Raw genomic sequence first — 12,051 nt, 5'->3', positions numbered from 1 at the left:
GCAGAGGTGTAACATTTCAGAAACTAGGACAGAGAGTGAGTCTGAAAAAGTAGAGAAAGGATCAATTAGAAATAAAAACAATAAGTAACAATAAAATAGGATACAGTAAGTAAATAAAGAGATAAGAAAGTGTAGATATTATAAATAGCTGAATTAGGAAAAATTAGGGAAAAATGTATTAAATAGGATTTAATACACTGAATAAAGTTAAAGTAATAGAATAAGTACTGCTAAAATGAATAGAACATAATATAACCCCTATGCAGAGTATAAATAATAATGATATCTGTGAATGGGATAAACGCACAGTGATATTTGAGGTACTGTACTAGAATAAGACATTAAGTCTTCTGTAGTATTCAGTAATACAGTTGCAGACATTATAGAGTAGGATTTAATAGGAGGCATTAAGTGATGTAACTAATTAATTATTATCTGGGAAAGTGGGTAGCCCTACCTTGGGAAATAGTTAATAAAAGGGAGTGTTTAGGAAAAATAAATAAATAGTGGCATGGAAACAAACGGACTGTTTCTCCCTGGAATATAGAGATAGCCAAATTTAATAAAGCCATAGAGTCGCTGAAAGAAACGCATGTTAATTCTACCAATTCGGCTTGAATATGAAAGAGCAAACTGGATCATGTAGGGCACATATGTCAGAGTCAAGGCCCGCGGGCCACATCCGGCCCGCAAGAAGGTTTTTTACGGCCCCTGGGATGATCTTGATTTATTATTAGAACCGGCCCGCAGCAAGCCGGCAGCCCGCAGATCTTTTACACGCACCAATACTACATTTCCCACAATGCAAAGGTGACGCACCGAGCAGTAGGCTGCTTCATTTCAATATTTATTGGCACAGCAGTCGTCAGCATCACAGTAAAATTAACTTTCAGATACCCATCAAAAATGGCAAAACGGAAGGTGGATACTGAGAACCGGGGTTTCAAACAAGGTGGGAGTCGGAGTATATGTTCACGAAGGTAGCTGGAAAACCTGTGTGTCTTCTGTGTGGAGAAAGTGTGGCGGTACTGAAAGAGTATAATCTGAGACGACATTATGAAACGAAACACGCGGACAAAAACAAGAATATGGACATGGAACAAAGGCTACAAAAGGCAGAGGAATTAAAACGAGGCCTCAAATCTCGACAGGCTCTGTTCAAAAAAGCCAAATCACAAGGCCAGGCTGCTGTCAAGGCCAGTTTTATTTTGGCAGAAGAGATCGCTAAATCAGCCCGGCCATTTACGGAGGGGGATTTCATCAAAAACTGCATGATTAAAGTTTGTGACGAAGTTTGCCCAGAAAAAAGGCAACTCTTTTTAAATGTGAGTCTGAGCAGAAACACCATTGCCGAGAGAGTAGACCAGTTGTCCATCAATCTAAAAGAGCAGCTTGTGAAAAAGGAAAAGATTTTATTGCATATTCCTTGGCTGTGGATGAGAGCACCGACATTTCTGACATTGCCCAGTTGTCAATTTTCATCCGCGGAGTGGACTCCAACCTAAGCGTGACAGAGGAGTTTTTGGCTTTACGTCCTATGCATGGCACAACTACGGGGCATGATTTGTATGAAGAGGTGTCAAGATGTGTAAATGAGATGGAGCTGCCTTGGGAAAAACTCGTGGGTTTGACAACCGACGGAGCACCTGCGATGTGTGGACACAGGAGCGGACTGGTGGCGAAGATACGGGAAAAGATGCAAGAGGAAAACGCGACAGGTGAGCTGACAGCTTATCATTGTATCATACACCAGGAAGCGTTGTGCGGTAAAGCCTTGAAAATGGAGCATGTAATGAGCATCATCACGCGCACAGTTAACTTTATCAGAGCCAAAGGTTTGAATCACCGCCAGTTCAAGGCATTTCTGACGGAGTTAGAAACGGAGCATGGTGATTTGCCTTATCACACAGAGGTGCGATGGCTAAGCCAGGGAAAGGTGCTTCAAAGATGTTTCGAGCTTCGTGAGGAGATTTGTCTGTTCTTGGACAGCAAAGGGAAAGACACAACACAACTCCGAGACGAAATGTTTCTGTGTGAAATGGCTTTTCTGTGTGACATTACGAGTCATCTGAATGCAATAAACTTGCAGCTGCAGGGTCGGGATCGTGTCATCTCTGATATGTACAGTACAGTGAAGGCATTTAAAACCAAACTGACTCTGTGGGAGACGCAGATGCGGAAAGAAAATTTGAGCCACTTTCCCAGCTGCCAGACCATGAAAGAGAAGCTCTCTACCAGTGCGTTCCCGAGCACACAGTTGGCTGATAAAATAGGTATGCTTGCCGCTGACTTTCGACGCCGATTTGCTGACTTTGAAGCACAAAAAAGCAGGTTGGAACTGCTCGGTAACCCATTTGCTGTTGACGTGGAAAGCTCACCACCAAACCTCCAAATGGAGTTGATTGACCTCCAATGCAATGATGCACTGAGGGCAAAATATGCGGCAGTGGGTGCTGCGGAGTTCGCCCGTTTCCTCCCGGCACAATGCCCCAGCTGCGCATCCAGGCTGCTCAAACGTTGTCTATGTTTGGCAGCACATACCTGTGTGAACAACTGTTTTCTTTGATGAACCTGAACAAAACATCACACAGAAGTCGACTTACTGCTGAACACCTCCACTCAATTCTGAGGATTTCTTCAGCTCAGAGCCTTACCCCGAACATTGATGAACTTGTGGAAAAGATGGGACACCACCAAGTATCACCCTCAACCTCAAACAAGTGAACATTACTGTGCAATCACATATTTAGAGTTTTTACTCAGTTCAAGTTTAAAAGTTCAAATTTAATATTTGTTTTCACTGCATGTTACTTCTCCTTAAACAAAGTGTTGTTTTTGATTAATAGATTTTTGCACTTTATTTTTTGTATTTCAATCCAATTATATTTTAAAAATATTTCAGTTGAGTGGATGATAGAAAATTGCTATTATTGTTTTTTCTTTGAAGTAAATTTAGCCCACTTTTGCTAAAATAGAAAATATAGTCTACTGATGGTGCCTTGAATACCGGTTTCTTTCATTTAATGTTCATGTTATGGGGATATTTATATAAAGGAAATTTGTCTTTTGTGTCTGTTGAAAATTAAAGATTACTGACAGAGCCATAAGAAAATATTGCTTTATTTATCTGATCATATTGTAATATATTTGTTAGGTTTTCAGTAGGTTCAATTAGGTTCACTAGACTATATGCGTCATTTAAAAAATGTTCAATGAACATTCGAACAGTCCGGCCCTCGTCTTGTAGCTGATTTTTTTATTTGGCCCTCCGTCCATTTGACTTTGACACCCCTGATGTAGGGCAACATTACCCGGTAAACAGGATAAATAAAATAAACGATTAAGGGATGCAATAATGAATTGGAACAATCACATAAAACCATAACAAGAAGCTCAACTTACTGGCGTTTTGATGTTAATTAACATTCTATCTTCAGAAAATACATTACGATGGGGGACAGATATGATTCTGCTTGCCCTCGCAGATGTGCGAGTGGTTAGCAGAGCTATAGAGAATATATCAGCGTAAGAAAATAGCTCCCTGTTTTAGATGTGGAGCTAATGAGTATGGGAATAATGAGTGTAAGGTGACACTGGAACTTAGTGCGGAAGCAGAAAATGCCGCTATACAGGAGTTTGCATCTTTTTCAAAAGAGCAACAACTCATCGTTTTTGAGGTTAGTAAGAATGAAATTTTTACCAAGCGGTGTATAGTCTCTGATCGATCAATAAGTGGTTCATAGAGATTGCAGTTTATATGTGATGAAATACGTACTAGATCATGTTTTACCTAACTTCTAGTAATATACCGATGGGATTTAGTAATAGTCTCACCTGGAATCATTTTGCATTAAAACAATAGTTTCAGTGGTGATAAAATACGTGGATGATTTATTATTAGCGTCAAAAGACGGGAAAATAAACGTATATGAAAAATCACCACCTTGGTAAAATTAGTTGGAGGAAAAGAAAAATGTAACATATTTGGTGTTTTCAATTTCTAAGGGCAAGATACAGATAACCTGGGATCAGGAAAAAACTATGCGTTCTGTGCATGGCTAAACTTATCTCGCATGTTCAGAAAAACGTAAGGGGTTTTCAGTTTTGTTAGACATTCTATACCGTCATTCTCTGAAACTGCTAATACGCTTATAGAATGAAATCAATGTATAAGTAATACTGTTGGCTTGCTGAATAAAAGGTAACATTGTGAATGCTAACGAAATGTACACTTTCTTTTCCAGAAGAAGGGGTTTCATTTTCTCTGGTCAAAATGTCCTTGGAGACTGTGATACTGAGAAAAGCAGTTAGTAATAGTAGGCCGCTTTAAAAGTAAACGTATCTGGATAAGGCTATAAATGGAGTTCCGGATGAGTGAGGCTAGTTCCTGTGTGTTCTTAACCTATGGTTCACTAGTAGGTGCACACCTTATACCGGGAAGAATATGTGTTAGTGGATTTATTTTGAAAGGGGTCCTTTTCAATTCAGTTTCAAATTGGGTATGCAGAAGGATGGAAATGTTTTTGAAAATGTTTGAAAATGTTTCTTAAGAAAAGGGAGTGGAAACATTTTAATGGTGTCAAATGCCCTGAAGCCTAAGAATTTCCTGTGAAGACTGATCAACTTCACTAGAAATTGTTGGAACAGGTGGGATTTAATTATAAAATGACTAAGAAACTCCAGTCTCTACTCAAAGTGTACAATTACTTTGAAATTCTATTATTTCCTTAGGAAAATTATGAAGGGATGTAATCTTAAATTGACTAGTTACTCAAATATGTTTATTTTTAATTTAACATGTGTTCATAGGGAAAATGATCAGTTCCCTGGGGTTATGGTCTTTGGGTAAATACACAAATGTGCTTTGTTCATTCTGCATATAGAAGGGAAATATATGTAAACAAGGGATGACAGTTACTCCAAATGGTTTATGATATAAGTACGGGATAGTTTCATTTTGTGTTTCAACACTAAATTTACATCATTGGAATATTGAAGTGTGGGTTTCTGCGAGGGTTATGTTGATAACTACATAATCTGTAACTCGTCTGAGAGATTGCCAGTAGAATAAGGGAGTTATCATGAAAGGTAATGTCAGAATGCTTTAATGCATGGGAGAGATATTTTTATCACAACAAGTGTGTGAAGCTCAAATGCACCCTACTGGCTGAAGAGTGAGGGATAACTGTGTCTGATGGCCTGTGAACTATATCTGAAATAGACATGCTGGAATGATGTGTGTTGAATTAAGAAGGTTGAATTTGAGTTAAAGTAAGCACTAAGGACTGTTATTCTGAATTTGGGTTGGACAATTTATACACCTTTTTAGTTATGATTTGGATATAGAACTGTTTAAATTTACTAGGCCTAGGGAAGCTCTGGAAACGAATCCTGAGACAGGGAGGTTGACAGAATTAACAGAATATTAGATTCAAGGTTTTGTTACTTTTGTTTTATTATGTCATTAGAATTTTAATGTTAAATTGTATTGATATAATTAATTGAATAAAAGGTTTATAGTCTGTTTTGCGATAACACCCAAGGATGGAGAAGAAAGGGACCAACATAACATGGGCATAGAACTAAACGGATGGACGTTTTCCCTGGGTTTAGTTACATTACGAGTAGTGGTAATTTATTGCAAATATGCAGTTATTATCATTTATTTGTCTCTTTTTTCTTGGTTGGTCAATTTATTTTTGTTTTGAGGAACATAAGTGTGTATATTGTTCCTGAGGAGGGACTGTATTAAATTGACTAAAATTGAGTTGAGAATGTTTTAGTATGTATCAAACTATGGAAGGAAATTAGGAGTAGTGACTTATGTGTTATGGGAACTGCATTGGGGATCTGAGGGGGCTCACAGAAAAGGAAGGACAGCTGGCTGTGTAAAATGTAGAGATATAAAATATAGGGACAATTCTAAAGTAAATTGAACCTTACACATACCTAGATTATGGTAAAAGTGATAATTGGTGGAATTTTGAACACCATAGCAAAAGTTTAAGAAACTTATGACTGAGTTTTGTTAGGATTGGATATTCTTCCAACTGGAAGACACTTGACTGATTACATGTTATTCTTACAGCAGTTGCTGTAGGGACCATCATTTGGCTATCATTATGTATAACTATATCAATGGCAGGAGGCAAGGTATTTGAGACAGAATGTTTACATAGGGCTTTTATTTAAATATTACAAATTTGTGATCTTGCTATAAGAAGAAAGTCTGTTGTCAGGAAATAACCCATGTGTTAGTGTGTATGTCCTAAGGAAAAAACAGAATTAACCATGGGCTGAATTCTGGAGACTGAGTGTACATCAAGATACACCAGGCTGGGGGTATACCATACAGCACCTGCAGTGGTAAAGATCGCTATGGCTCTCTTCGGTGGGTGAATAATTCTCACAAAAAGTAAGGTCCAGCTGAATAATGGGTGAGCTTGAAAACACCATGACAGAGGAACCAAAGAGAGAGAGAAAGACTATATTCCACTGTAGACATACTGGGTTTGGTTTGGGAGCTACTTGTTTTCCTTTGTTAATGCATCATGTGAAAAAGGATAGATATTAGGGTAATTGTACTCTAAACAACATGTTGAAGGCATTTATGTGAAAGCATATACAGAGTTGAATTACTTCAATAAGAAATAATGTTGATTAAGGTTATGCACATGCTTATCAGTTGAAATGGAGCAGATGGGAAACTAAGTAAAAAATGACATGATTTGGGAACACCTCTCAGAACCTGGGGCCGAAAGGGGAAGTCTACGTTCGAGTGTTCCGGAGGAAGTGGGATCAACCGAGGAGAGAAGGACCCTACGAGGTGGCCAGAACAACGTTAACTGCTGTCCAGGTGAAAGGAAGCAACACTTGGTACTATCTAAACCACTGTACCAAAGTCCCGTCAGAAAGGAAGAGACAACCGCGAGGTCATGAAAACGCAGAGAATTCTGATACACCAGGTGGGTGTCCAAAGGGAACGGGAACAGAGGAGATCGAGACGCCGGGGAGGAGCCAAGAAATCAGCAGACCAAGTGGAAACCAGGATACGACAGATGCACTGCCTGATGCACCCAGAAGAGGACGAAGGAGAGACAATGCTGGAGAAAAAAACCTGAAAACAACCGACATTCTCTCCTGAATATTCAGAGAGTCCGGGGTTGGGGGAGAGTAACATGCCTGCTACTCCTAATGACATACCTGGTGTGGCAGACCTCCCGGATGGAAGCCTTCTGCAGTGGGACCCCGAAGTACCACCTACAGAATGGGAACGACTCTTCCCTGAAATCAATGCTTTCCAGATGGAAGCCCAGTCCGGCCTGAGGAGGAAACCTCAGGGGAAGGAACAGAAGGGGAGGCCCCACAAGGAGAAGGAAAAGTATTGCAGGCTGAAGAAGAGGGGGATTTCCCAACAATTGACTTTTCAGCTCTGGAATGGTCCCCTAAACAGACAGTTGAAGTTAGAACAACAAAAGAATAATGACATTGACATGACAAGAGCAACAGTGAACACTGGTACAGAAACAACAGACTCATGCACAATCAAGCAGTATGGTGAAAGCAGGAAGAGAAGAAATTGTAAAATCACCTCCCACTAGAGACTAGTACACCAACTAAGACAATGGCAAAACCACAAGAAAGTGGGTTGATGCAGAAAATCTGGACATCTGTTAATTAACTGGGGTAGCCATAATGAAGAAACTACCCCAGAATCAAACATTGTCCCAAATGTAGGAAAGCAATAAAGAATGACTTGTATAAGTGGGCTAAGTACACAACAGCTAAACATAGGATGGACAATTGTATTTTGTGTAGTAAATCACCTTTGTCTGATCTTTTAATAGTACCTGAACTTGCATCATTTGAAGAATGTGTTAAATGGAAAATGTTCAATGTATTCAGAGAAAATACTACATTCCTTTGTGTAACATAGAATGCAGTTTGGCACTAGGCACCACTAAAGGCAGAAGTGAATTCAATAAAAATATGTTGGGAGAACATGAATGTGCAACATATGAACTGAATGGAATGGTCCTCCTCATAATAATAGGTTTACTATTGTAAAAAGTACATATGAATGTTTCTACAGCTATGGAGATAATGGGATGGATGTGGGAAACACTATAGTTAATTGTTCAACTATTTGGCTGTTAGAAACTGCAGGAGTTAGTACATTTGACAAAGGAATGATTGTGAATCACAAAAATCACATATAACTCAAGTAACATTATCTGTTGAAATTAAGGTTTAGCTGATAGATTCTGGATGTGTGGGCATACTACATGCTCATTGCTTCTTCACAGTATATTGGTTTATTGTAAGAGTTTTTATTTTTGTTTCTGACTGGATCTTTTACTCCGTGTTATTGATTGGAGATGTTTGGTTCGGTTGGGTTGTGTACCTTATTCACATTCATTTAACAGACCACACCCCTCCTCTAGTCATGTCTCAACCTGTCCATCCAGTACCCAGTTCATTATTAAGGTGTAAAATGATTAACCTATCAGAGTTCTACAGAATACATATTACTAGGAATTGTATCTTTCCTCCTCCACAGACCACACACCTCCTCTAGTCATGTCTCAACCTGTCCGTCCAGTACCAAGTTCATGTCTCCTTCTGACCCTGACCTGAACGTTGGAATCCATAGAGGTGAAACTGCCACTTCAGTTTGCGATTTACAACAAAGACATTAATTCAAACAACAAAGACAAAATCATCAGACATCATTAAACATTATTACCCACACAATAGAACAGCAGAGTATGTACTAAGATGTTTTTATTTTATTTCGATATACATCTTGTTTTAGAGAGTAGATCATATTTAATATTGCAGAGAGATTGTGGCTTCTATCAATGTAATTATCTGCACCATTTCCCATACCCCATATATATATATATGTTTATTATATTTTCTTACTTTATTATTTTCCCCTAAGGTGAATTAGGGTGGGTGAATTAATGTATTGATTAAATGTTTCCTTTTAGCATTAGGCTTAGCCTACTGCGCAAATGACAATGCAACAAAAGGTTTAGAACATGAAGAACTTGAGGTAATGGTTCCAGAACCACCAGGTGCATTCATCTTTCGAATCCAAACAAACCTGAATTCATGACCTACTGAAAAGTGAAAACAAGATGAATGCCAACAAATCCAGATTCTTCCCCTCTCTCTATGACCAGTCCAACGCATGCGGGGATATTTGGACCTCCATTTTGCAGGACCATCATTATTGCAGTGCGGAGCAGAAGCAGCAGCAGCCTGTTAGAGACACGGAGCGGTGGCCTGACACGGGCATCCTACTGGTGAACAACTACCAACCTCTGGAGGTGTTTAGTCCTCCGACCGGTATCCATGTGGCCAGGAGGAGCGAATTGGACGAAGTCAACGAGCTGGCTATCCTGATGATGGAGTTGGAGCTGGGAGAGCAGATGGGAGAGCCTTTAGATCACGGGAGATGTAAAATACAGTGATATTTTTTTCATATGACAATCTGACTTCCAGCGCGCTGTTTCGTATTGTAGACCTAGTAGGTCTATGTGACAGACAGACCGTTTGGGGCGTCTGATGCTGTTGTCTATTACAATGTTAGACCTCTTTGGAGAATTAGTGCCAACACTTTTATAAATTGATTGATTCTCTTTCCCTCCCGTTATAGATTACTTCCTAAGCAACCTTCATACATCTGTCATCCAACAACTGAGAAGAGAAGAATTCAAATCAGGGAAAAAACTATGATTGTATCTCATCAGAATTACCTTGACTAACAACTATTTATGTTCATAAATAAATCATATATTAAAGTCACAAACCACATTCTTCATCAAACAGCCAATCTGTCATCCCTTTTATTGAGTTAATCTGCAAAGATTCAGATCACATAATCTGCCATCCTGTTTCTCTCTTCAGACTGATGTATCAGCATTCAAATGTGAAAAGTGTTCATTTCATCACAAAACTGGTCAGCATCTACAGAACAGACAGAAAGAGTTTCATTTTACAATACTGCAGCTATATGATAACATAACTGTCCATCCTCAACCATGAGTGTTGTCAGTCCATCAACAAAAGAGATGCTGGAAACAGAAAAGCAACAGAGTTCTGGTTTGGAGTTACAGTAAGAGAGAGTATTCCTCTCCTATTTACACTCAGACACACTGGACGTGCTGGAAAACCCAATCTCCCAGGGTGCATCTGAAACAGAAACTCTACTGTACAGGGGGTCAAAAAAAGGAAATCAGGGTGAAAAACTATGACCTACATCTGAAATAATGCAATAATGTGTCGTCATGATAAACACAGAAGGAGAAAATATGTTACATTTTTGGGACAATTCTTCATTTGAACAGTTTATTTTTGTGTTGCAATACCACCTATTATGTGTGAGGTGATATGCTCTTCCACCCATCCTTTGGTTTACTGTGACCAAAACGATTACACTCTTCCCCCTCTCACTTGTTCCTCTTATCAAAGATAATCAAACCAGGCTCATCTCAGCCTTGGTTTCCATGTGTAGACTCATGCATGTCATGTCCACCCATTAGAATACCAAGGGCCACTGTATGAATACTGTACAGACAAGGACCTTCAGACAAGGTGTGTTCACTCACTGGGAACCAGAGAATAAAAGCCAGACTCCATGTAGAGGACCAAACATAGGACTGGGAGCTGCCCTAACCTTTTCACCTTCCTGTCCAGCAACAGTTAACATAACAGACATATACCTATAGGATAAAGTGCATTTGAGCTGGTTCTCATTAAAAATAAACAGTTACAGTACAATCATCAAGGAGATCAAAGTCATTGGGATCGACATTCACAATATAATGTAAAGAATGCACTGCTGACAGAGCACCTTGGTCTTCAAAGGTCAAACTAATATCTATGTAGTTAACAGTGTCCCAGTCAACCACTGTCCATATGGACTGTATAGTATCATTATACCTACTAGAGGACCTTGGTCTTCAAAGGTCAAACTAATATCTATGTAGTTAACAGTGTCCCAGTCCACCACTGTCCATATGGACTGTATAGTATCATTATAACTACTAGAGGACCTTGGTCTTCAAAACAGGTCAAACTAATATCTATGTAGTTAACTTCAGTGTCCTAATATATATGTAGTTAACAGTCCACCACTGTCCATATGAACTGTATAGTATCATTATAACTACTAGAGGGTCAAAACTAATATATATGTAGTTAACACCTTCCATATGAACTGTCAAACTAAAGGTCAAACTATCTATGTAGTTAACAGTGTCCCACTGTCCATATGAACTGTATAGTATCTTGGTCTTCAAAGGTCAAACTAATATCTATGTAGTTAACAGTGTCCCAGTCCACCACTGTCCATATGGACTGTATAGTATCATTATACCTACTAGAGGACCTTGGTCTTCAAAGGTCAAACTAATATCTATGTAGTTAACAGTGTCCCAGTCCACCACTGTCCATATGAACTGTATAGTATCATTATAACTACTAGAGGACCTTCTTCAAAGGTCAAACTTATAAAGTGTCAAACTAATATCTATGTAAAGGTCAAACTAATATCAGTGTCCCAGTCCACCACTGTCCATATGGACTGTATAGTATCATTATACCTACTAGAGGACCTTGTGCCATCAATCCTGGGGATTTTGTGCATTAAACCAGAGATGCACATCTCCAGTCCTAAAATGTCAAAGAGTCAGTCTGCTTTTTGTCTTATCTGATCATTACTAGAAGAAAAAACATTACAGAATGTAGAAATGTATTGTGTAGAACACAGATATGACACTCTGTTATATAGAATCATTACAGTGCAATACATACTTTCTCTAACATTTGCTGAGTGGATGTGGCCAATTTATGATTTCTTTGATTTCTAAAGATTTCTAAAGAAAAGAGAAATCTAACTGAGCACTGTGTCAGCATTTAAAGTGTCCTCTCTCCTTTCTGTTAAGAAACACATCACATTTACAGTTGTGTTAAACCCAGTCCAACTTTACAGTGTCCAAGAAAAGGGCTACAGTACTGGATTTCTGATCATGTTCACGTTGT

Source organism: Oncorhynchus nerka, linkage group LG27 (assembly GCF_034236695.1).
Source record: "Oncorhynchus nerka isolate Pitt River linkage group LG27, Oner_Uvic_2.0, whole genome shotgun sequence".
Classification (NCBI taxonomy): Eukaryota; Metazoa; Chordata; class Actinopteri; order Salmoniformes; family Salmonidae; genus Oncorhynchus; species Oncorhynchus nerka.
This window is presented reverse-complemented; position numbering follows the sequence as displayed.